The 27,976-nt window shown below is 34.7% G+C and overlaps 1 long non-coding RNA gene across 1 annotated transcript in view; it reads right to left on the minus strand.

Moving 5' to 3' along the window:
• Nucleotides 1-2,333: 2,333 nt before the first annotated feature.
• The window catches only part of LOC143620786 (uncharacterized), a 276,843-nt gene continuing 251,200 nt past the window's right edge, over nucleotides 2,334-27,976 (minus strand). Inside the window, exons 2-4 of the long non-coding RNA XR_013151406.1 lie at nucleotides 3,494-3,548; nucleotides 3,241-3,415; nucleotides 2,334-2,473 (exon numbers count right to left, since the gene is read on the minus strand). This is a non-coding gene — a long non-coding RNA (uncharacterized LOC143620786). The remainder of the gene's footprint in view (nucleotides 2,474-3,240; nucleotides 3,416-3,493; nucleotides 3,549-27,976) is intronic.

Genomic DNA, 27,976 nt, shown 5'->3' on the forward strand with positions numbered 1-27,976 from the left:
AATCAAACTAGAAGTTAAGACTTCATCCCCCTTACTGAATTTCAAATGTCTATTGATCTCGGATTATCAAAAATAGTCCGCCAATGAATCCTAACTCAAGTGGTTCAGGCGAGGCACTCAAATACTCATGTAAAAAAACGGGAAGGTCTTTGGTTAAAGGTCCCACTTGTGATGAAAAGAAAAATAGATGGTCTAGATTAGGGATGAGCATTTGGTACTTGGTACCGGTACCGGTACCGAAATCGGTACCAAAGTTTTGAGTTTCGGGATCGGTACGGTACCGGTACCATTACGGTACTGGTATTTTCTGAACTTTTGCCGTCAATATGGTGCCGTCAATAACGGTGCCGTCACGGTACCGAACCGAATATTTCGGTACCGGTACCAGTACCAAGATTTGGCGATTTTCGGGATCGGTATTTTCGGTACTAGTACCGGTCGGTACCGAGCTCATCCCTAGTCTAGATTGGGTAAGGGGGTCTCCTCACCTATGATGGGGTTCTTTCTAAAGATAAAATGGAGATGATTAGTGGCCCATTAATGATCAAAATGAGATATCGAAACAGAATATCAAAAATAGTCCAGCTACCTTATTTGTTGATGTATTAGCATGATTATAAAGTTTTACTTTTTATCGTAAAAGTGTACTGCTTGCGGTGCGCGCATATAATGTATATATGTGTAAACCCTCGGGTGGGCAAAAATGAAAGTGCACTAATTTTGACGTTATTTTACTAATCTCGTGAAAATAACGTTAAAAGTGGCGGAATGTTAATCAGGCATCATGTGGTGGCGTTGATAGCTGAAAGACAAGGGTACATGCACCAATCGGCCGGTGTGCTGATGATTGAGTTTTATGTGCCTTATGTCCAAGGCTTGATGCAAAACTACTATCGAGCCGGGGGGTCTCACCGGAAGCAGAATCTCTATTCCTACAGGGTAGAGGTAAGGCTGTCTACATCTTATCCTATTCAGACTCTACCATAGCTTTGCTATTGGTGAGAATACTGAGTACGATGATGATGACGACTTTTTATTGTAAAAGAAGACCTAAAGAAAAGAAGCCTACAATTGTGATGTGGCGGCTTTTGATGATTTTGGCGTTCGTTATGGTAGATAGGTAATTTTAAGTGTAACCACAATTTAGCTAGAGACGTGTGTGATGCGCTTCGGTTTGGTTTTGGACTAAAACTGAACCGGGGTTTTTTATTCTTCAAAACCCTCTAGTGTTTTTTTTTTTTTTGGTTTTCGGGTTTGATTGGGTTTTGGGTTTGGTTTTTTTGGTTTTGCTAATTAGACATAAAAAATGACCCAAGAATATTAATAGCTAATAAATGATACTTGCATTTAAAATTAAATATAAAATATCATAAACTCAATAAGATTTAGTCATTGGTAAGTTCGGTTTTAATGGTAAAGGTTTGGTTATTACGTTTTTCTTGGTTTTTTGTTATTTTTGTTTGGTTCAGTTTCTTCAGTTCTTCACAAAACACAAAACCAAATCAAAACTAATATTTCGATTTTTACTAAAGTTCAAAATCGAACTGTTGGTTTCTAATTAGTTTTGGTTTTTCGGAATTTTTTATTTTTGTTTGGTTTTTTAGGTTTGTGTACACCACTTAGCCACATCAGACATCTTAACGTTTTACATTTTTCTAGCAACAATTTTTACTAGTTCATCTTTATTTTAAGAACATTCTTATGCATATTTTATAGGTTCATGATTAAATGTATCACATAACAATCATTCACTAGCCAATATATTTGCGTACAACCTAAATTTACCATTAATTTGTTTGCTATCATATTTCTTGTGGTTGATATTTCTATAATGGAAAAAAGGTCATCAAAGGTACAAAGAGATATTCATACTAATATTCCACACGCTTACAACGACCAACAATAAAAGATATCACAAGTTTGATGATACTATAAACTGAATTATCTCATTTTAAGTCAGGAATGCCCCATGAAAGTTATTTTTTCTTATGTGAAAGTACTCGTATTTTTACTATTACTTAACAAAAATCCCAATCATGTTCATTAACAATGTTGCATAATTTCATAAGTTTAGATCAACCGATCCCACGTCAAAATGCTTTGTAGGTCGAACACGTCGACCCAAAAAACCAAACCTTAGTAACTCTTCGGTTTGATTCGATTTCAATTTGCAACAGATCGGTTTTGGTTCTAAAAAGAACAATAACCATTATCAACTATTTAGCTCACCGGTCAAGACCAAACAAGTTCATAGGGTATGCCACAAAATTTAAAAACACAACACCAATAAAAGATAACATAAACTAATCAGAAAGTTATGTGTGACAAAAGTAAAAGAAATGTTCAAATCAGGTGAACAAGCACATTCTTGATTCCCCAAATAAAAAACCTGATAACTTGTACACCATCTATCCATCCATACTTTACTCAAAAGCAAGCATCCAAAAGGCAACAGCAACACAGGGCAGCCAAACTGCAAACAATCACCATTACCATTAACAAACAAAGTCCAGCACTTTGACGTATTCGGAGTATCAAAATCAATACACTATATGGATAATAGTTTTTATTAACATGATTACTAATAACTTACTTCGTATATATACCATTTATCTTATTTTATTTTTACAATTATGTATCACATTCCCATTTTGTGCTATAAACATTTATTGTGGTAAAAAAATACACCTTTTTGCACCGACCATTATGCAACCTAACAAGTACACGACTCTACAATCTACATACTCATTCAATCAAGCAGCAACATACACGTACACACATTCAATTATACAAATGCACACGTGTTGTGTTCTCCACCGACTTAGATAGGCCTTAGTCACATATTTACACAAAAGAACCATGTAGAATTCTCAACAAATAAAATTAAATTTAATAGGCCTTCACTAAATTAATAAAGCATTTCATTGGTGATGATTAACCTAAGCTTAAATCAAATTTCATCAACAATAATAATTACGGCACCGGTGCACGAGAAATACCAAATTGGCTAAAGTTGTTACATATACCGGTGCGGTAACGACATTCTATAATACCAAAACGGTAATTGCTTGAAGATGATACGCACATGTAGAGTGTTAGACATCCCAACAAAAACCTCTACACATTGCAAACAGACAGACACTGAGTACCAATACGGAAACCCTAAAATCTTGATGGTGGGAAAAACCCTAGATCATGGTCCAATCATTATTATTCTACTAAAATAAAAACTGTAATTACCAGCCTTCCATGAAACCAGCACTTTGTTGTTGCTGTTGCTGTTGCTGTTGCTGTTGCGGAGGGTAGCCTTGCTGAGGCGCATACTGAGGAGGGTACCCGCCTTGGGGTGGATACCCTTGTGGAGGGTATCCCTGAGGCGGGTACGCATCCTTAGGGTATCCTTCCGGCGGATAACCTGTAACAATCAAATCAAAAACCCATCCTAATTGAATTGAAGATGATAATAATAAATGAATTAAAAAGGAAAACAAACCTTGTGGAGGAGGAGCACCAACAGGGGGCTGGCTTTGATTGTAGTAACTCATGATATAATTATTGAAGATGAGTGGGTGTTTGTTAATTGGGGTATAAATACATACAAAGTTAGTTGTTTTAGGCTTTCTTTATAAAAGGAGGAAGAGGCGTACGGTATTTGCACGTTTACGTCACGCACTGCCGCTTCATACGTGAGTGACTGGAAACTTAACCGCGTTAATTAAAGCATTGGATAATCTGGAACCAAACGGGATTTACATGAATATAATAGTAATAATAATATATTTAAGATTTATTATTTCAATTCCCAAGGGAGATGAAATACAGTCAATATTGAATTCCAAACTTCTAGTCAAACACAAATTCAAATTTTTTATCTTTTTATTTTCTTTAAAGGTGTACTTCTTTTAAAACGCCTAAAAAAAAAGCAAAAACAACCAAACACAAATACATGGGAAAATTCTAAAAATATACCCTTTTATAGAGAAAATCTTTAAAAATAACTTAAAATTATTGATTATTTTCAAAAATTTATATGGGGGAGACATATTAGGAGAATATATTAATTATGAGAGAGTAGTCTAAATTTTTCAAAATATGTAAGAAGCAGACCAAATATGGGAAAATGTCAAGTTTTTGAAAATATTAAGGGAGTATGCTATATTATTTCTTAACTTTTCTTCTCAAAAGATAGCCTTCCAAGACTATTTTTTTATATTTCCTACATGAGCCGTACATATTTTCAAATTCTAGAAAAATGTGTTTTTTAAATTTCGTATTGGGAGACGCATTTCATAGACATTTGTTCTTAGGAGACGAGATTTTTATATTTCTTCTTATAAGTTGGATTTATTCAAATTCCATCCACTTCGGAAATATTTATTTAAATTCCGTCCATTTTGTTTTTTTTATGTTTTCTACATGGGCCGTACATATTTTCAAATTCTAGGAAAATGTGCTTTATAAATTTCGTCTTGGGAGAACCATTTCATAGACATTTGTTCTTAGGAGACGGGATTTTTGTATTTCTTCTTATAAGTTGGATTTATTCAAATTCCATCCACTCCGGAAATATTTATTTAAATTCCGTCCACTCTGTTTTTTTATGTTTCCTACATGGGCCGTACATATTTTCAAATTCTAGGAAAATATGTTTTTTAAATTTCGTCTTGGGAGACGCATTTCATAGACATTTGTTCTTAGCAGACGAGATTTTTGTATTTCTTCTTATAAGTTGGATTTATTCAAATTCCATCCACTCCAGCAATATTTATTTAAATTCCGTCCACTCTGACAAAATTTAACTATAATCCGTCTACAACGGTAAGATTTTCTTTTCTTCAAAATCATCTTCTTCTTTTTCCATTCTTCATGTTTTATATATATATATATATATATATATATATATATATATATATATATATATATATATATAGATAGATAGATAGATTTGGTTTAACTAATATTTGAACAATCTAATAAACAAATGTTATTTTTTCCTTATAGATTCACCGGTCTATTAATTTTTTTTAACTACATATAGTTATTATTATGGTTTTCTTTTTTAAAATATGTAAAAATACACCAGTCTATCTCCTTTCTCATCACCCTTAGAGCATTCAAAACTCGTTCCATAAGGAGTTTTACGGAAGATTTAGACGGATTATTTGGGAATTATATATATATATGTTTAGGTTCAGGAGAGAAATGAAATTACTGTCAGAAATGTGAGAAATGAATATAGGCCACTAGTTTTATTTTATGTTTTAAATGTTTAAAAATAAATAAAAAAAATGTAAATTTTTTAACAATAAATGCATTCTCTCTTTTCAATTAATACAACTATTATAACCATAATAAATCACTCTCTAATTATGGATACACATATCCTATATGTGTAGGTTATATGTTTTTCGTATGTAGGTAATATGTTTTCTTATTCTTAGAACAAGTCTATGTTATATGTTTTTATTTAGGTTGTATATTTTTTAATGGCATTTAATGCTAACATATGTAAGATAGTTTTTTGTATTATTTATCACAATGTATCTACGTGTTGATTGATATTGATATATTGAGTTGGAAGAAATTGGTTTTGGATAGAAAACATTTAATATATGAAAAAATTGTATTTTTGTAGGATAAAATTTTCGAGTGTAGGTTATATGTTTTTCATGTGTAGGTTATACGTTTTTGTGTGCGTGTGTAGTTTATTGATGCTGAATTTTGTGTGTCGGTTATATGCTTTCTTATTAAAGAACAAGTGTAAGTTATATGTTTTTGTGTAGGTTGTGTACTTTTTTATTGATATTTAATGCAAACACGTGTATGATAGTTTTTGTACTATTTATCACAACGTAACTACGTGTTTATGGATATTAATATATTAAGTTGGAAGAAATTGGTTTGGGATAGAAATAAATTTTAATGTATGAATAAATTGTACTTGTGTAGGATAAAAATTCAAGAGAGAAAAAATAAGTTATAAAAATAAATGAATTCTTATTATTTTCCAATTATAATAATTTGATTAGTTATATTAATTGAATAGATAAGTATTATATTTATTAGTTATATTAAAATTGAAGAGTCTCATTTATCTTTAAGTATTTAAAATATAAAATAAAACTAGTGGCCTATATTCATTTCTCACATTTCTTATAGTAATCTCATTTCTCTCCTGAACCATCCCCTATATATATATGTGTGTGTGTGTGTGTGTGTGTAAAATGAAGAATGGAAGAAGAAGATGACGATGATTTTGAAGGAAAAAAAATCTTGCCGGTCTAGACAGATAATAGCTAAATCATGTCGGTGTGGACGAAATTTAAATAAATATTTCCAGAGTGGACGGAATTTGAATAAATCCAACTTATAAGAAGAAATACAAAAGTCTCGTCTCCTAAGAACAAATGTCTATGAAATGTGTCTCCCGAGACGAAATTTGTCACACCCCACCAAAGCGGAAGCGCGGACACATGACATCATGCATACCGTAAGCATATGATTATCGCCAACATAAATGTATGTCTAGTTTATAACTGGTGACTCATAAAAACATTTTCGTTGCATACATACACATTTTCATAATCCACACTACGTTGTACGGATATCATTGTAACATGGATTTCTTCCTCATCCACCCACGTTGTCTGTTACCCGACACCATAACCATTAGTCTCTTGATCGCCCCTACTTCATGAGTTGTAGCACGCTAGTCTTGGTAACCGCACCAACCACCCATGCAGGCAAGCATTGGCACCCGCATCCGAATGGTAACTTGAGACAATATTCTTAACCGCCTAGGAACCGGGATGACTCGGCAACCTCAATGTACCTTTATGGAATGAGAACCGGTAACTCCAATAATGGGAGTACCGAACTGATATATTGCTATCGTGAAGTACGTCTAACGAGATTGCGATTTAAAGCTTGCAAATTGGGTACACGGTGATATGGTGCGCCTTGAATACTAGTGGGTGTATCATGAGGAAGCTACGTGTCAATTTCTATTTGAAATCTTATGCGTTGACGTAGAGGCTAACATTCGTGAAATTTTTATACTTTTACGCTCACATCATGTTTACATAAATACCCAAGTTTCTGAAATTTTTATAAAGGATCCACATATTACAAATTTTCTAAGTTAGAGATTCAAAAACCTATTTGATCAAGACTATCATTTTTTTATGTGAATGTTTGTCTTTTAAACCTGATTTTTTTTATAAACGTCATGTCAGTTTTACAAGAAGACTACAAGATGATACTTAAAAGTTTCGTTAAAACTTTTGGGTAAAAAAAAATTACTACGAATTTTCATAAGCACTAGGTGTATTAAAAACCTGATTGACGTTTATATAGTTGTAGTAATGCATATATAAAATTTTATGTATGAGTTCCCAGAGACATAGATTATATAATTATTTTAAAAATAATTACGAAGCATTTGGATATTAGTAGAAAATAATTCCGTATGTTTTCAAAATCCTACTGCCACTTTATCCCCGCACAAGCTAATATTTCCTTGTCCAACTGTTATAATTACTTGAGTCTTACTTCGCTCCATATCTAAATCTGTTTTTTACAAATCTTGCTCACGAGCCTTGGAGTTCATCAAGTTATCGCCTAACGACCCCATGTAATGATCCTACTTCATTTTCATCAAATTATTATGATAATTCAAATCCCGTCTTGGCCTTATAGTTATCTCATCATTTACACATGTTTACTTCACTGGAATTTAACAAGCAAAAAAAAAAATACATTATTTATGTGTTCATACTCTAATGTTTTTATGTTATGCTCATTGAAATAACGATACAAACCCCATGGTCATTCTACCTTGGAACTACCAAAGCACGAGACATTATAAGTTCTTTCCTTAACACCGACTCTTAGTGCTTATTCAAGGAAAACCAACATTGGCACATGCGTATCAAATCCAATAAACAAACATTGACACTAGATGTTTGAAAAAAAAATTGATAGTACCAGCAAGCTTAGAACAAAATAAGATTTCCTAAATCATTATAAGACATATAAATCATGATAGTCGCATTCTAGAGTCTTCTCATCCATTACAATCGTCATAAGTCTAGCACCTACCATTGTTTATTAAGTGCTTCTTTCATGCCTAAAAGAAATAACTTTGACGTATACAACCATACTCATTCCTTCTCCATGTTGATTCCTACAATTCGCAATTATACAGCAAGTAGTAAGCGCATCCATCTATGCATACCTTGAATTTACGCACCTATCTTCATATGTTGTTCATGCAAATCCTAATCACTAGAAATAGAGGATTCGTTTCGTGGCATCACTATTAGTATCCGTGTTAAGGATACCGACAAAAAAAAGTTATCGTTCTCCCTAAACCACTTCAATGGGATTAATATGTAACCCTATTGATTGTCAAATTAGCATTTCAGAACTAACAAATTCGAATATTCCATGGCATAAACTATATGATTCAGTCCCCAATTTTGTATTCGTGCTAAGCCCTTGACTTATTAACCGATAACTTGAATTGATCATCTATTAAGTTTTAAATTCAAGACTTTCAATGTTTCGACCTCTATAAAAGCATCACTAGTCACACATGTTACTTGTTGACTATACATCTAGTAAGGTCCCTACCTATAAATTACATCATTTTTGTCTTTAACAGTGATGATTGACATGCTGATATATGAAAACGCTAAAATTCCTTTATGACGTGAACTATCTACTATATGCTGCAGACTTCTAAATAAATCATTGTCACTAAGTCTTCACTCTATCAACCCTAAAACTCTTTATCAAATTCTGAATTTGGCCGCGATCATCAATCCATATATATGTGGCGTAGTCCATGCGAATTTAGAATAGTATTCCTTGATACTAGCAAGACGTACTAAGATTGTGGAATGAGATATCCGAAATCTTTATTAGCCAGCCATATTCTAAAGACTGAGTTCACTCTATGAATAACCTTTCAAAGATGTATAAATATTGTCTTTTGCCGCCTAGCCAACATATTGTAAGCATCCATTTAGTTGTATGGTTCACACCAACACTTGGATCATTCCAACTATTGAAAGTAACAACCACTGAACGTAATAATTGATTTTATTATACTCTCATTTTCATGCAATGGATGCCCTATATATCCACATGCAAATCTGTTCGTGCGTGCATCGTTTGGCTAGACGATATGCTAGCGAATTTAGACTAGTATTCCTTGATACTAGCAAGACATACTAAGATTGTGGAATGAGATATCCGAAATCTTTATTAGCCAGCCATATTCTAAAGACTGAGTTCACTCTATGCATAACCTTTCAAAGATGTATAAATATTGTCTTTCGTCGCCTAGCCAACATATTGTGAGCATCCATTTAGTTGTATTGTTCACACCAACACTTGGATCATTCCAACTATTGAAAGTAACAACCACTGAACGTAATAATTGATTTTATTATACTCTCATTTTCATGCAATGGATGCCCTATATATCCACATGCAAATCTGTTTGTGCATGCATCGTTTGGCTGGAAGATATGCTAGCGATACCACCTTAAATTATTATTTCGTACGAGACAGAGGCTTGAAAGTGGCGCATACTCTTTCAATACACGATTTACTTTTCCACCTCTAGCGCCCGACCATTTCAAATTTTTGTAGTCTTGAATGCTAACTTCTAAGTAAGAATAATAATTTAAACCATTTGTTCATCATGCTTGACCTCCCTTGACATAAAAGTAATATGGAAAACACATACATCATTCATTTGTTACAGTTTCAGAATCCCAAGAATTTACACAAATTACTAATTGCATTCCCCAGGAATGTGCCCCACAAGAATTTGAGCCAACACGAACCTAGTTTAAACCATTTAGATGAATAAATGCTCCAATACGTCCTTCGTAAATGGTTCAATATTCCCACTAAATTCTAACGACCGGTTTCTTAAAAGGTCATCCTAAAGACTCAACTTTGGCATTAACAACGATTGAATTTCTGGACGAAATTCTTTTAACAGGGGGCGAATGTAACACCCCTCTAAAAAGGTCATCTTTTTGTACGATGCTTAATCATGATTTCTTAACGTTAATTCCCACATTATAAAATTTTGCAAAGTTTAATCACTACGAGTCTAGCATAGGCTGCATATGCACGATACATTGTATATAAGTAATTTATATTTATCTAAATTACGAAACTTGTTCGATGAATACGGGCTTTGGTGATAACCTGTTTAAACGAATCGAACGTATTTAACAAACCTATAAGGTTTGATTCTATATTATACAAGTAAGTTTATAATCATATTATAAAATATCAACATTGAAAACGAATTGATTCTTCGAGCGTTAATTTTTATTTTAGCAAACCTATTTCGTAGAATATTACTAGTACATCCACAAGTTGACATGATCAACAAACGTTGGTGATAAAATATTGAGTATCAGAAAAGTATGAAACAAAAGAAATAGTAATACACATAATTAAAAAATATGTATTTGCATATCTGATTTAAAATAATATTTGTGTTTGACTATATATATTGTTATTTTAAAAAATTATGCTTGCCAAATGACTAACAATGTGAAACGATGAAAATATATTCTAAATGTGTTGGATATATGTACATATGAGTGTTTAGTATTACACACAAAAGTACACGCGAGTTCATATCTTTTAAATTAAAATTAAAAAAAAAACAAATTTGCATATTAAATAATGCTAATTTCGTTGCCAAGATGGGAGTGCACAAAGTAATAACATAACAAGGTTTGTTTAATATTTATGCATGTTGATAAATGCATATAACATAACTGTTATATAGCATAGTAGTAATATAGGATGAAACCCATAATATCCATACATTATATCATTATGTTATTAGCTTATGATTATGAGATGTGTGGCTTACTAACACAACCCATAGCTAGTATTCACATCTACACATTCAACCATGTATTATACACAATATATTTAAGAGTACAATTCAAATATTTACCTCACAAAAATTATCTTTGTCATGTCACCATCATCATCAAATCTCATTTTCACCAAACCATTCATACTTCTTTTTTTTTCACGTGATCTTGGTAGAAGACATCCACATCCAACTCCAAGCTTCCTTTGCTTATGATGCACTCAAAGTTGATTTCCCTTACACACATCCAAGATTCACATCCAATCATTCTTAAGAAACTTTTAGATGCAAAAAGCTTGCATCCACAACACGTCCAAACACTCTTCTTTTTCTCCCTTGGTTGTAATTACCGACCACCAAAGGCACCCGGCCACCATTCCCATGGTTCCCAGCAACAGCTCCACCACCAATAAACACCCTCTCTGGTGCCTACTAAATCCCGCAACACCTAACCACGCCTCTACCGTCTCCCGCTCTCCTCGCGGCCACCGTAACACCTCCGTAATACATCACCACCAATCATCGCCACCGCATTCCACCGGCTGACACAGTTATGTAGCACCGTCACAATTGTAACACCACCGTCTTTGTACACCATCACGTACCTACCGCCTTCACCAGCCGCGACCAGCTCCACCATCGGCAGTAACCATCATCGCCACTTTTCCTTTTTTATCTCAAGGCAATAGCAGCCCCCCCCCCCCCCCCCCCCGACACCCCACCACCACCTTCACCTCCTTTACGGCAATATATTTCCACCACCTTAAACCACCATCATCGGCTACCTATAGAAGCCGCACACGCTCTCGGCTCTCTCTCTCTTGAAGCACCACCTGGAGAAACCACCACCTTCCAACGCCAAACACCACCTCCACCGGTACGTACACCATCTGCCACCGACGCTCTACCCGATTATAGCTCCAAAATCGACCCGAAACACCCTTCGGTCTCTTCCCGTAAACCGAACAACGTGGAGCCGTTGCCAGTTTCTAAGCTAAAGCAAGGATTTTGGAACGTTAAGTTGTCGAACCCAGGCATCACGGAGTGGAAACTAGCTCGAGCTTTCTTGTTACATCATCCTAAATGAACCCAAATATTAGAGCGTTATAAGCATTACATACTCTTCTAAAACTATCTTTATATTTATATAAAGTATGCTTATACTAACTCTAATACCCAACGATCAAAATACACGTTAATATGTTTAAAGATACTAAAACATATATGTAAACTTATTAAAATATGAACCTTGGCTAGAAACTTAAGGATGGAAAAATGTTGGCTAAAGTGGGCTCGTGTAAAATAAAAGGTCTAAGAATGTTGGGTTTTATATAAATTGAATATGCATGTTAGTTTCGTTGAAAGATGGAAAAATAACTTATAATTAAGAAGGATGCCTAAAAACAAGTAAGACGCGATTTATTAATCTTATGACTCGGTTATGGAAAAATGTAAAAGTATTTGTGATGTTGGGCAAAAATTAGATAAAGTTGAAAATGCGTAGAGTTTGGATAAAAATATACTTTTAAAGGTCAAAATTTGAAAAATGTGATGAAAAGTATACATATTGGTTTTATCACAAAAATAAACGTATATTAAGAATACACTTATATATGTTATAAAGCTTAAATATGATTTTTAAATAAAACTATAAGTTTTATGTTTATAAAATGACAAATCATATATAGATATTATTTGTGATCACGATACTTGTGTCAAAACAGTGATTTAACATAAATATATTCTCAGAGAAATATATATAGAGTAAGGCATAAAAATAATAATTTTTACAAGTTAAACGAACAAAATTACATATAAAGTCGGTTTTAAAATTTTTGAACAGAGATATAAACATATTGCGATTCACAAAAATATTGATCGTAACTTAAGGAACTATTATCTAAGCATAAATATATAATTCAATGTATATTTATTACTCGTCCAAACGAGTCGGTTATACTTAAATGAAACCGACACTAAAAATAGTTATATTTTAAAGATTTATATACGGATATAATATATTTATTTTTGATAAAGATATAAAACTTATCAGCAACGAGTCGTCCAAAAAAAAATGAAATGAAACGTTCGGTTGGTGAAAGCAACCTACACAAACTTGATAGACGAAACATTCGGTTGGTGAAGGAAACCAGCACAAACTTGATAAACAAAACGTTCGGTTGGTGAAAGCAACTGACACAGATATAATAAACGAAATGGCTAGTTGGGTGAAAGCGACTAGCATAAGCTGACTTACAAGTCGATAACGAACTAACTGACCTTACGCGTTTAGGACGTGCGAAGGCAGCGGAAGCGTATCTAAACTAATATTGCTAGCGAACCAAACAATGAACTCATGAGGTGTAAGGCCCCGATCCCGGGTACCCTACTTTCACATTGGTTGGATTTACTCATTCACATAATTCAGAATTCAGAGTTAATTAAAACATTTCGCGGAATAAAAGTCAACCATTCTTACAGAACTTAAATACTTTGTCTTAAACGGAAATAATATAAGTCTTAACATTAAATATAAATAACACGTGACTCTTCTTTTCTTCGATGCCAGTCTTCTTCTATTCGCCACGTGTCTCCCTCATGTCACACTCCAACCTAAGGCAGAAATGCCAGGGCGTGATCCGATTGCTCACAGCTCGAAGATACTATCATAATATAAAAGTGACAATATCTAATTAATTATTTTAATTCAAATACACACACACGCTTACAAACATTACAAAACAATTCAAATAAAGGATTATGAACATGATTTAACGATCGTCTTCATTATAACCTACGGTCTTGACTAAATATCCATACTTCAATTTAAGCAACCTGCATATGCGTAGAAAATGGAGTTTGTCAACAACACATGTTGAGTGAGATGATCACCAATTTTGACACAACAATTAATAATATATATATATATATACATACATATATATACATATATATATATGTATATACATATATATATATATGTATGTATATATATATATACATATATATATATACATATATATATATATATACACATATATATATATGATAGATATTGATAAATGATAAGTGCGCAAACCAATCATGTGATAGTAATCAATCAAAGCATGAAAAAGCATGTATATAACCAAATCACAACCAAAGACTTGATAGTGTGCTAGTGAATCGTTGCCAAGAGAATCGGGCATTGATTACAATGACTGAGATTGTCGGTTTACCTTCGCCAAGCAAATCGGGCTCCGGTTACTAAGACGGTCGTTTGGTCATACTAATGAGGATCCAAGACTTGATAGAATACAAACACACTTAAACAAGTAGCAATTAGCAAATAGCATTTAATTGATACAACACACAATGATCATGTTTGCGATTGTTTGAGATATATATGATAGAAAATATGAATAAGTACGCATATGTCCCCAAAACATTTGAAAACAGTAATTAAAAATGGGAATGATCAAACTCACCTGATCGATTAAGCCAAACGGTAATGAATACAACAAGGAAGCGGAAATCACACTCTTTGAGAATTCCTGACAAGAATCCTAATTAAATAATATTATGAAGGAATTATAAACGACATAATACGTGTAATGAATTTAGGATTTCGATGTGGATTGAGTTACAATTACGATTGGTACGTTATGGATTGAACGATTGATCTCTACGAAATATTGTTACCATTTAATTATAAAAATCATGGTTTGTCGTGTAATCGAACTTACAAATAGTGAGTTTGAAGAAATATGAGTTGCGATGTTCTAAAATGACAAACGCTCAATTATATAATTATCATAAAATTTATATTTTAGAAATCTTAACGAATTTTGATAGTAAAATAAAGTTTACACTTGTAATACATTAGAATATGGAAAGTTGAGATTAGTTTAGGGAGAAATCAAGTGTGATCACAAGGTAAAGGGCATAAAAGGAATAACATATTTGTTGACTTTCTCTCTCCACATGCAAGGCACATGCCAAATTCTCCCATCATTTTAAAACGTACATAACTTTTTTTACGACCTTTTTATTGAAAAACAAATTCACCATAGTGTCTTTTTATCTTTTATATGAGTACCATATTGTAATATAAAAATTTTAAAAAAAATTAGTGGGTTTTCTACAAATTGTGTTTTACAAAATTGTGTTATACAATAGTATTTTTTATTGTGTTTTTTCGATTGTGTTATTTACATTGTATCATACAATTGTGTTTTTATCATTATGTTTTTTTTTCATAGTGTATTTTTTCATTGTGTTTTTTTCATTGTGTTTTTTCGGACTTTTCTGGCGAGGTGGTGGCGGTGGGTGACGTTTGTGGTGGCAGTGGGCGGTGGAGTGGTGGTGGTTGTAAGAGATGAGTGAAGATGTAATTGGGTTTTATGTAAGTGGGTTTTTGAAATTAATTTAAGTGGGTTTTGAGATTAAAGTAAGTGGGTTTTGATATTAAAGTATTAGACTAAAATACCCTCCTTCCTAGCTTTCTTAGGAAAATCAAACTTCTTATTTGAACCTAACCCATACATTTAATACGTTTATTATAGTTTTGCTTTAAAAAATAATACATACATACATATATATATATATATATATATATATATATATATATATATATATATATATATATATAGAAAAGGGTTCAAATAAGAATAAGGAGTTTCCTAGGAATGGTAAGAACCAATAGATTTTTAACATGTGGCATTATAACCTATGGTGAAAGAATAAATCTAGGAAACTATGTCGGTTATAATGGTGAAAGAGTAATTCAAGGAAACTATGTCAGTTTTTGGTAATCTTAAATCTCAACCATTGATTAATATGATCCAATAACTATTATTTATTCCTATTCTTCCTAGAAAACTATTTCTTTTTACTATAACCCTCCCCTCTATATGCACACACACACGCACACACACGAAAACTTGTAACGCGATTAATGGACACGAAACGTTTAACTTATGATGTCGGTTTTAAATAAAATATTGTTTATTGAATATTTAATATTAATTATAATATATTATAATCCATTAAACAAGTTAAACAACTTAAACATAAAAATAACAAAGGAAACAGCTAGCTGGGACTCAAACCCGGGCCATTGGCTGGTTCACAGGTTTAACACACACACACACACACACACACACACACACTCCTAGCCACTGGGCTAGGAGATTCCAGTTGGTTAACAACTTGAACAATTTGATTATATACAGCAACAGAAAACAAGATCAAGAACCCTAGATTATCAATTGCTCAATCCATGAAACGTTTGATAAATTGACATTAGGGCTTTTGCAAAGCACACTGTGACGAACTCAAGCATATAATTCATTACCTCAAACGATGATTAAACACTGGTTAATTCATTACCACACTGCTTCTTCTATCTCAAATATTATTAGGGTCTGGTCCTTACTATCTCCAATATTATTAGGGTCGGGTCCCTCGTGACTCAATCTCAGATCTTATTAGGGTGTGGTCCCTTCTATCTCCGATTTTATTAGGGTCGGGTCCCTTTATCTTGCATAACCATACAACCATACATGTCTTGTCAACCATCCATACATTCATTTCATACTTCATTGTCATGCGTGCATACTTTACTTGTCTCATGTATATATTTTATACATATTCATTCATATAATCATCATATAATAATAACAGTAAATGCACAATCACACACGTATATTATACTTATCACTTAGGGTAAGTATTTTAACTATCACATAGGAGTATGCACACAGCCCCGAAAAACGTCACAGAGAAAGGGGCTAAACTCACCTGTAGTCGGTTCCGCTCGGAGTTAATTGTAATGCCTTTATTCAACTGAGCCCGACTAACTGTTTAACAATGTACACGTATTAATTATCTATCTACTATCATTATTTATATTCTTAAGTTAACGTGACCGAACTTCATCGGGTAACGGAACCGTACTTTATCAGTTTAATGAACTGGACTTATAAGTTACGGAACCGATCTTTTAAGTTAACGATTCTTTTAACGAGTTTAATGATTTCTTAGCAAGTCGGTTCTCGGGTTTGGTTTATGTTCTTGTTTATATTGGGTTCGTGTTTACGTTTTCATATCTTTATAGTTTATCTATTTATTAACAAACTGTTATGCTTAAGTGATGTGGTCTAAAATATACATATTATTATATAAATATTCCCTACTATTTTGGATACTTTTGAGCTAGGTTTTTATTGAATATTATTATTATTTAGTTCATGTATGAGTTTATTGGTTTTAAGAGATAATGAGCTAAAATACGTTAATTTCACTACGAGACTAACGATTGAAAAGTTTAACATAATTTATCTAATAATAGTAGTACTAAAAATATTATATTAGTAATAATAATATAATAATAATAGGGTAATGCCAAGTTGTTAATTTCTTTTTGGGCAGGGCCCACTAGGGTTAATTGGAAGAAGTAACCATATGTTTGTCGGTGGAAGCTTGCAAGATAAAAGGTGCTAGTAGCCGCCACTTTAAAAAGTAAGAAATTCAAACCATAGTCCAGTAGTTGATTTTGAATCCACAAAACCTGTGCACAGCAAGCAGATGCAACAATGTATTTAGCTTCAGCAGTTGAGATAGACACTGTAGTCTGTTTCTTGCATTGCCATGAAACCAACCTGTTCCCTAAAAACTGGCAGCCTCCTAAGGTTGATTTCCTACTCATGTTGCAACCATCATAGTCACTGTCTGTGTAGGCCATCAAATCAAAAGAGAGGTTCTTTGGATACCTAATCCCCAAATCTGGTTTTCCCTTTAGGTATCTGAATATCCTCTTGATTGCTAGCATGTGTGAAACCTTGGGGTTAGCGTGAAATCTTGCACAGACATACACAGCAAACATAATATCTGGCCTAGATGCTGTAAGATACATTAGTGATCCTATCTTGGCCCTATATTCATGCTGGTCCACTGGCTCCCCCTTTTCATCAGGTACCATTTTCTCATGTGTATCCATTGGTGTGGACACTGTCTTGAAGTCTTGGCACTTGAATTTGTTAAGAATCTCTTGTACATATTTGGATTGATTTATGAAGATACCATCAGCCTTTTGTTGCACTTGAAGTCCCAGGAAGAAATTCATTTCTCCCATTGAGCTCATTTTGTACTTGGATTTCATTACTTGTTCAAACTCTTTGCACATTTGTTCGTTTGTAGAGCCAAAGATAATGTCATCCACATACACTTGCAGCAGCAGTAGGTCTTTGTTCCTTCTTTTGTAGAAAAGAGTCTTGTCAATTGCCCCTCTACAGAAACCATTTTCCAACAAATGATTTGACAGCTCATCATACCAAGCTCTTGGTGCTTGATGTAATCCATATAGTGCCTTGCTGAGCTTGTAAAATTTGTTGGGGTGCATTGGATCTTCAAATCCAGGAGGTTGAGTGACATAGACTTCTTCATCAATTTTCCCATTCAAAAATGCACACTTTACATCCAATTGATAGACCTTTATATTCATGGATGCTGTATATTCCAGAAAGATTCTGATTGCTTCTAGTCTTGCAACTGGAGCAAAAACTTCTTCAAAGTCTACTCCTTCCTCTTGTAAGCATCCTAGAGTTACCAGTCTTGCTTTGTTCTTAATAACAATTCCTCTTTCGTCCTTCTTATTTCTGAAGACCCACTTGGTGTCAATAGCATACTTGCCTCTGGGCTTGTCAACCAATCCCATACATGTAAGTCTATGAATTGGACCAATTCTTCCTGCATAGCTTCTACCCAGCTGTTGTCTATTAAGGCTTGATTAATGTTCTTGGGTTCAACTTGGGATAAGAAGCAGGCATACAGGCAGATGTTTGCCTTTTCAGAAGAACTTCTTGTCACTCTTTCATGCAAGTCTCCTATTATGTTTTTTGCTGGGTGATTTCTTTCAACAGAAGTGGTTTACACAACTTGTTGTGCAGATACTTCTGTTTCCATATTTGTCATGTTTAACACAGTAGAATCATCTACATTTATCATTTGGGATTCTTCATTTGCTTGAACTTGATTTATCTTTGATGAAGATGCTTCATTTGACCTAAATTGAAGAGAGTCAAACAAAGACTGGAACCTTTCTTCAAAGTGGTTTATCCTTTCAGTCTGATCAGCTTGCTGACTTTGAATTGGATCACTCTCAAATTCACTTGGCCCTTCATTGAAAACTTCCACTGCATCATCTTGTCCATTTGTATCAATTTCAGCAGCTTGAAGGTTGTTTCTTTCAAAGTTAAAGCCACTAGAATTAGGAGCAACGGATGACCATAGCTTGTCCAGATCAACTTGTTTTTGCTTTACTTTATCTTCAAAGCTGGTTCTGTACATGCTATCATCCATATCTTCACTGTAGATTTTGAATGATTTGATCATCTTTTCTAAGTCAAACAGCCACTTGGGTCCTTCAACATTATTGAAATGGTTTTCATAGAAGATTATATCAGAAGATTCAATCACCACCATGTGCTCCTTCACATAGACTCTGTCGGCCTTTGAATGAGATGAATAACCTACAAAGAAGCATTCCAGAGATTTGGATTGGAATTTGTTCAAATAGTCCTTTGTATTTAGGAGTGAGCATCTGCATCCAAAAGGCTTTAAGAACTTTACATAAGGCTTTCTCTTAAAGATAGCCTCATATGGAGTCTTATTTTGAGCCTTGTTCAAAAGAACCCTGTTCTGCACATAACATGCAGTGTTGATTGCTTCTGCCCAGAAGGTGACTGGTAAATTTGCATCAGCAATCATGGTCCTTGCAGCTTCAATTAAAGTTCTGTTTCTTCTTTCTGCAACACCATTCTGTTCAGGAGTTCTGGGAGCACTGTATTGTTGAAAGATACCATTAGAAGTGCATAATTCATCCATAATTCCATTTCTGAACTCTGTGCCATTGTCACTTTTAATGACCTTCACCTTCTTTTCAAGTTGATTTTCCAATTTTAGCACATACCTTCTGATTAACTCTGCAGTTTCATCTTTGTTGCCAATAAAGTATACCCAAGTAAACCTTGAATAGTCATCAGTAATTACCAAGCAGTATCTTTTCTTCCCAATACTTGGAACACTTACAGGACCAAAAAGATCCATGTGTAGTAGTTCCAAGACCTTATCAATAGTGTTTATCACTTTGCTTTTATGTGAGGATTTGTGTTGTTTCCCTTTCAGGCAGGATGTGCATTTTTCTTCCAATTTGAACTCTCTTGTGGGAAGGTCAACAACATGTTCACCTTTTACAAGTTTGTTCATGTTCTTTAAATTCACATGACACATCTTCCTATGCCATAGTTTAGTTTCATTTTCAGTTGCTTTTGATACAAAGCATGAACCACCTCTTGAAGTTGCAGTATTCATTCTTAGTTCATAGAGGTTCCCATTTCTTGGAGCCATCATCATAATCATGTCAGTTGGAATAACAAATTCAGGCTTCAAGATCAGGCAATGTTCATCATTGAAGGCCACTTTGTATCCTTTATCACAGACTTGAGAAATGCTGAGCAAGTTGTATTGCAGTCCTTCAACATGCAGCACATTCTCAAAGGATACTTTGCCATTTGTGAGTGTTCCTCTTCCAACAATCTTTCCTCCATATTCATCACTCCCAAAGGCAACCGGCCCTTCATATTTCTTTTCATAGTTTATTAATACATCCTTATCACAGGTCATGTGCCTGGAACATCCACTGTCCATATACCATGAGTCATTTTTGTTCAAGGACTGTTTCTGCACATACACATAAAACAGAATTAGTTTGAATCTGATTTACAAACTGCATCAGTTTGTAATTCAGTGTCAGTGGAAGACTCATCAGGAGTTGGAGTTGGAACTGGAAGTGGGTCTTCATACACAATTTCACAATCTTCTTCTGTGTCAGAATCTCCCCCATCCTTCACAACTTGTGTTTTGATTAGATTTTCTAGTTTGCTCAATCACATAGTTCCTCTTTTCAGTCACTTCCTTCTTAGTCTTTCATTGAAATCCTCTTGGTTGACAGCCCTGGTTCATCAGAAATTTCTCATCTCCATTAAGAACACCAGGTCTAATCTTCTCCTTTCCTTTGTCACTCAACCTTTTGTTCTTTGCAGGTTTGCTAGACATACTTGGTTCATCTTTGATCTTTAAGACTTGTTTCAGTCTCTTTTCAAGCACTGACCTTTTGTTCTCATCATCTGAGCTGCCTTTTTCTTCATTTAAATATCTTTGATACATTTTCTTGTATCCTTTCATATCAAACCCACAAACCACATCAGGAACTTCAAATTCTTCCTCTTCAAACCAACAAGAGTCAGTATGATGACCATATGCATCACACTTCTTGCACCAGATCTTTGCATAGCTTTCCATATCTTCAAGCAATTGCTTGTCTTTAATTTTGTCACTGGGTTTGGGAAAATCAAAGCCTAGGGAGGTTTTAGGACATAGTGAATTTCTAAAGTTCATCTTGATTGGTTTGTTCAGATCAGGCTCCCGATGATATTTTTCTTTGACAAATACAACAGGCTTGAACTTGTAATGGGCTCTCAAACTGCTTCCTTTTCATTTCCAACAGATCTTTTCATTTGAACATATTCCACATATCCAATGTCAAACAGTTCATGGTTTGAGAAGACTGGATAGATTGGAGGATGTGACTGATCATAGGAAGATTTCACATTTTCTTCTGTTCTCTTCTTGATTTCAGACTGTGGTCTTGCACAGATGTCAAACACCACATGTTCTCTTCTAATTTTCTCATAGTTCTTTTTCATCTTTGGAGTCATTTTGGCAGAAGAGGAATCTTTTCACTTTTCTTTTTGCTTGATCCTCTTTTCTTCTTACTCTTAGATGACTTTGAGCTTCCACAGCTGCAATTGCTATCTTTACTGGAGTATTCACCCCATTTCTTGTTTTCTCCTACCAATCTGTCATTCTTTTCAGATTTTGTCTCCCCTGCCTTCTTCACTGCAAAATCTCCATTCTCGTCTACATACACATCAGCATATTGCTTCACAAACTCTTCTTTGTCATCAAAAACATTCTTGAACTGCTTAAGATATTCACTTCTACTCTCCTTGTCTACTTTCAGTGGGTAGCTGTCACAAAAAGGCGGTGAAACATTTTTGTACTTCTCTTCTTCAGTCATTTTATCCACATATCCCACATTATTGCTAGTAGAAACAAGGTTCTTCAAGAAATCCATTTGAATTAGTAATTCAGCATTCTTCATCTTTTCTTTTGCACACATCTTTTTCAACCCTTCTATTTCAATGGTCATTCTTGATTGGGTCTGGTATGCCATCATGCAATCATCCTCAAGTCCTTTGATTTGAGTTTCATAGGTTGCCTCACTTGATTCATACACATTCAAAAAGGCTTCCTTCCTCCCACACTCAGTTTTCCATTTTCCAAACTCCTGATTAAGTTGATCAATAGTAATAAGAAGATCAGAAATTGAGACATCAGATTGTACCTGAGTATTTGAAGATTCAGCCTGGTCATGCACCTTTTCCATAAATGTAACATTTGCCCTCTCAATTTCAGCAGCATGATTGCTCCAATCAAATTCCCCATCTTGTGACACCCTGGTAACAGCCACATTTCCTTGGTCTCTCTGCTGGTTCACATTGTTCTGATTTGATCTGTTCTGGTTTGTGTGAGCCTGCAATTAGTTGTTTCTTTGAGGTTGAAATGTTTGCTGTTGGGGTCTGTTCGGATTTTGGTAGGGGTTATAGTTGGTAATCTGATTTCTGTGCTGCTGGAAATTTTGATTCTGGTTCTAGTATAATTGATTTTGATTTAATTGATTACCAGCTTGCCTTGGCATGTTACATTCTCTTGCAAAGTGTCCCGGTTGTTGACAGTTATAACAGATAGCCTTTGATTTGTCAAATCTAATTCTTTCAGTTGGACCATTGAAGCTTGTTCTACCTGTCCTGTTGTACAATCTCTTGCTCCTCACTGCTAGCATAGCTGCTTGCCATTTAATATCCATATTTTCTAAATCATTAGCATCTATTTGTTCTAGGTCTTCTTGCACAATGCTTGTATTTATTAGATTCTTGGCCACAAAGGCATGGTATGACTCAGTGAACATGGAGAACAAGGCCTGGTAGTCTGTTCCTTAAGTTGGATTGTGATGCATGACAGTAGTTTGCCCAGTTGCTGGAGATGGTGTGTCATCTTCAATCAGCTGAACATTAAATCTTGATTGACTACTGCAAGATGAGTTGGTTTCTGATGGCTCCTCAACAATAGGCTATTGATTCTTGATTGAGAGGTTGCCCACGGGTGCCACAAGGGTATTGTTCATTTGAAAGCTTGGCTTGTCCTCTCGAATCATATAGTTTTCAATCATTTCATGTTCAGCAGCCTCGAGGAAGGCTATCACATCATCTAACTTGAAATTAGGAAAGCTGGTCTTCTCTTTGATGAACTTGCTGGCAGTGTACCACTCACCAGACAAAGATGATAGAAGTTTCTTGTTCAGGTCAAAATCAGATATCTGAAGGTCTGTTGTTCTAATTTCATTCACAATCATCATGAACCGTTGCAAAACTGACTTTAGTCTTTCTCCTTCCTTGAACTTGAATCTGTCAAGTTGCTGTTTCAATATGTCTTTCTTGATGTCTCTCAATTCTGTATTCCCCTCAAACATTTCAATAACTACATCATACATGCCCTTTGTAGTCTTGTGATGATTTACGGTTGTCAGAATTTCCCAAGAAATCCCTAATTTTAGCATAGACAGAGCTTTATCATCGCTCTTCTTCATCTTCAGTTCAACAGTTGCGTTGTTGTTTGGAGTTGTTGAAGGCACGTAGTTTCCTTCAATGATAGACATCCACAGCTCTGGGTCATTGTAGTTCACAGCCGCTTCAAACAACACTTTCCATTTTATGAAGTTCTCTTGTCCGAGTAGCCTTGGAATCTTGTTTGTTGAAACTTCTTGGTCTTCCATATTAGTAAATCTGGAGTTCTCAATAGTGAGGACGGAGTAAAGCTTCAAGCTTCTTCACAACCTTCTATCCCGTGGCCTTCAGCGTGCTTACTCAGGCCCTGATACCACTTGTCAGGACCGTGAATCGGGTGAAACCTCTAAAGGTTGACAAGAACACACCGACTCTGCTAACCCAAAGGCCTATTGAATATCCCGGCGGAATCAGGATATCCAACAAGTGGGAACGAAGGAGTGAAAGTATAATAGACACGAAACGTAAATGAATAATCAGTAAGAACGATTTCAAGACAAAGATTCACTGCATTTAATATATCATTTAATACAACAGTTGAAGGAATGTCTAGGGTTTCGTGTATGATGATGGCGGCAATTGTACGAGAAAACAAAGAGAATATTCTTTTTAATGTTTTTCGTATTCAGTGCGTGCCAGCATGTATTCCGTCTGGAAATCCGTGTCCTAAAAGGTATCCTAGGATCTCTATTTATAGACCCTGACATTCTTTCTAGAAGTTCCTAATCATTACATAATGAAATACAAAATAATACAAGTGTTGAGTCCTCGAGCAAGATAACAATCTTGCTCGAGCAAGCTCACTATTCTAGGTATGCTCGATGAGTGTGTTCGAGCATATTTTACTTAGAATATATTCTCTTTCGGAGAATATATTCTACTCTAGTAAGCTTTGTTCTTCTTGACTTGTCTATGCTTTGCTCGGACTAGTCCATTGAGCAAGCTCATTCTTCTTGATGTCTTCAATTATACTTATTTAGCAATCTTTAGCATGCTCGGATGTAAATCTTGCTCGGGAACTGAACTGTGCTCGAAGTCCTTGCTTTGATCACGTGACATCTTCTTATTGCATCCATGCTTGTCCCCATGTGCTCGATCATCCTGTGCTCGTAACACTTGGTTAAAACTTGTATGATCAAGCTGTTTGCTTGATTGGAAATCCATACTCGATAGAAGAATACTCTTGCTCGTTGGTGTAGCTTGCTCGAAGCCTTAACACTTAGAAGAACTAACCATTTAAGGTTTTGAAAACCTTGCTCGAGGTAGTAAAACCATGCTCGATCGCCTAAGCTTGCTCGAAGTCCATACTTAGCCATTTTTTGAGGAGGTTGAGAAGATTCTAATCTTCCTTATCAAAAATCCGACTCATCAATCTCCCCCTACTAGATTGGAACAAGCTCAGATGTACCAAAACAAACCTGCATAGAGTTACACATGTATCAGAAATAGAGTATATATCATTTAAGAACATGTCATTTCATTACATAATAAAATTCTGCTACCTGGGCATTAAAAATTAAAGTTTTTACAAATTTAAACCAAAACACAAAGATAACCAGAAATAAAATCTATCATCCATTAGCTCCTTTCTATTATCTTCTTCTTCTGCTCCTTGCATCAGATCTTTCTTTCAATCTTTTGACATAGGCAGCCCGTTGTTTTAGCGTATAAAGCTCTGAGGAATCGGATGCATCACTTGGAAATCTTGCATCAATTAGATCTTGTAAGTCTTGTGGATGCATGAACTTGAGGTCTTCATCATGTCGTATTAAGCAATGGGAATTCCAGACATATTTCTCAGAGTTGTGGAATCATCAAGCTGATTGTACGTTATGTATGTGATTCTTCCAAGTTGTTGTACCTCTGAGTTGGTTCCTTCATGACTTCTCTCATAGCCAAGCACTCTTTCAAAGTCTTCCTTTTGTGGTGATAGCTGCTTTATTGAGTTCTTTGTTTCTTCAATTCAAAGAAGGAAAGCTCAGAAGTGTGTACTTCATTTATCCTTTTATTCCTATTTTCCCTCTCTGTTTGACTCTTAATCTCTCTCTTCTTCTGTTGCAAAAATGGGAATCCCTTTTCTGCCTGTTCATTTAAAAATTTAGAGAGATCATTCCTCTGTTGACCAGATGGCTGACTTCTGATTTGATTGTCATACAAGGTCAGTTCAGCCATCCTGGTTAGTTGTTCCTTTGTAAAATTTCTCAAATCATACCTGAAGATGATGAGATGTTCTTTCTGATCTTCAGTCACAGCCCTTAAGGTCTTTGATCTTTTGTCGAAATAGAGATGCGTGGGCAAGTTTAAGTTCCTTTATGGCACGGGCCTCACACTCTCAGACCTTTGAGTTCTGCTCATGCTCCCTGACTGAGTTGTCCGTTTATCAAGTCCTTCTTCTATATACCATCTTTTAATCGTTTCTTCTGTCTGTACCAACAATCTTGACATTTTTACTCCCTTCTTGTGGAGAGCACTTATCATTTCATCATGGACCTCCTCTTCAGCTCTTCTCCTATCCTCCTACAACTTTCTTTGTGTTTCAATATACAGTTTCTGCTCTCTATTATATATTTCCATTAATTGTTCAAGAGGCATGTTTTGAAACTGTTCTTCTGACACTCCCTTTTCCATCACAATTCTTTTTAACAAATCTACCCTTTTAGGGTCTTCAAACCATTTCTTCACCTCTTCTTCCTTCTTCTTAGTCTCCTCCTTTTCTCTTGCCAGTCTCATTTTTAACTCTTGTTCTCTTTGATATTCTTCCTGACTTTTCTTGTCTTTATGAGAGGCTTTTACAAGTTCAATTTTTCTCTTAATTTCTTCATGAGAGAGGTTTATTAAATGATTATACTTGTAGCCATATAGTTGGAGAAATTTGATATCTTTGTGTTTAGACTTTAATGATACATATTCTTCTTCATCCTTTGATTTCTTTTCAGCCTTCTTTTTGCTGCTGTCAGATTCTTTCAAAACTTTTTCACTTTCTTCTTTCTTCTTTGATACTTTCTTCACATAATCAGAAACATCATCTATCAGAGCTCTCTTGTACATTTGGTCAATTTTATCAAATGGATGAAGGTTAAGGAATGCACTTTTGTGACCAGTCTTTATTAATAGTTCTCTTTGCAAGGGTTTCGAGCTTAGAAAATAGTTATTTATTTATGTAAAAGATGCCTAAGAGCACAAAAATTTGTTACACGTACATCAAATATGCGCAATTATTATTGAAAGCAAAAGTGAATGAGAATGTTATTCAAATGTCAAAGAAGCATTCACTACAAAAAAAAACCTGTTAAATAAATAGAAAAAGAGGCCAAAAGGCACATACTAGACGGACCTGAGAGCTTACGAGTTACCAAGGGGATGTTGACTCTGAGGATACACTACTGGGGCTCAAGGTTTTTAGTCAATAAATATTTTTAGGAAATACTAAGGGTGGAGGCCTGGGACTGTCATATACTGGGTTGCAACTCGGGTGAAACAATGCTGGGCCAAAATCCGCTAATATAGTTTTTAGTTTAGGAACCGCTCGTACGACCTCACTTGACCATTCATCCATATAAATTCCACCTAAGTGCAATTTCTTCTTACCATTTAAGGGTTTTTAGCTTACGGTGATAGGTTGAACCAGTCTGCTTCAACCCGGTTCTATATTGTCTTGATTATGCTTGAAATGGGGGTAATGGATCTGTAACTCTTTAGGTGTGAGACACATAGGTTTATTGATATCACTTGAACTTAATCATTAAATATGATGGGGGGCTTGATAGGTTGGTGGCTGGGTTTAAGTGGACAACAATACTGGCAATCGTGGTTTTGCTTTTATCTATTATTAATTAAAGTAACCTAAATGTTTTGAAAATCAGCTTTCCGATTATGATTTCATTGCAAATAGCTTTTTCAGGGACCAAAAAGATTTAAGTGTGGGGATATTTGATGTGGTCTAAAATATACATATTATTATATAAATATTCCCTACCATTTTGGATACTTTTGAGCCAGGTTTTTATTGAATATTATTATTTAGTTCATGTATGAGTTTATTGGTTTCAAGAGATAATGAGCTAAAATACGTTAATTTCATTACGAGACCAACGATTGACAAGTTTAACATAATTTATCTAATAATAGTAGTACTAAAAATATTATATTAATAATAATAATAATAATAATAATAATAATAGAGTTATGCCAAGTTGTTAATTTCTTTTTGGGCAGGGCCCACTAGGGTTAATTGGAAGAAGTCACCATATGTTTGTCGGTGGAAGCTTTCAAGATAAAAGGTGCTAAGAGCCGCCGCTTTAAAAAGTCAGCGAAGACAGGAGGAGGCCAATCA

This window comes from Bidens hawaiensis, unplaced genomic scaffold, assembly GCF_021521415.1.
Source record: "Bidens hawaiensis isolate Kalapana, Puna unplaced genomic scaffold, B.hawaiensis_p1.1 tig00002671_1, whole genome shotgun sequence".
NCBI classification, from domain to species: Eukaryota; Viridiplantae; Streptophyta; class Magnoliopsida; order Asterales; family Asteraceae; genus Bidens; species Bidens hawaiensis.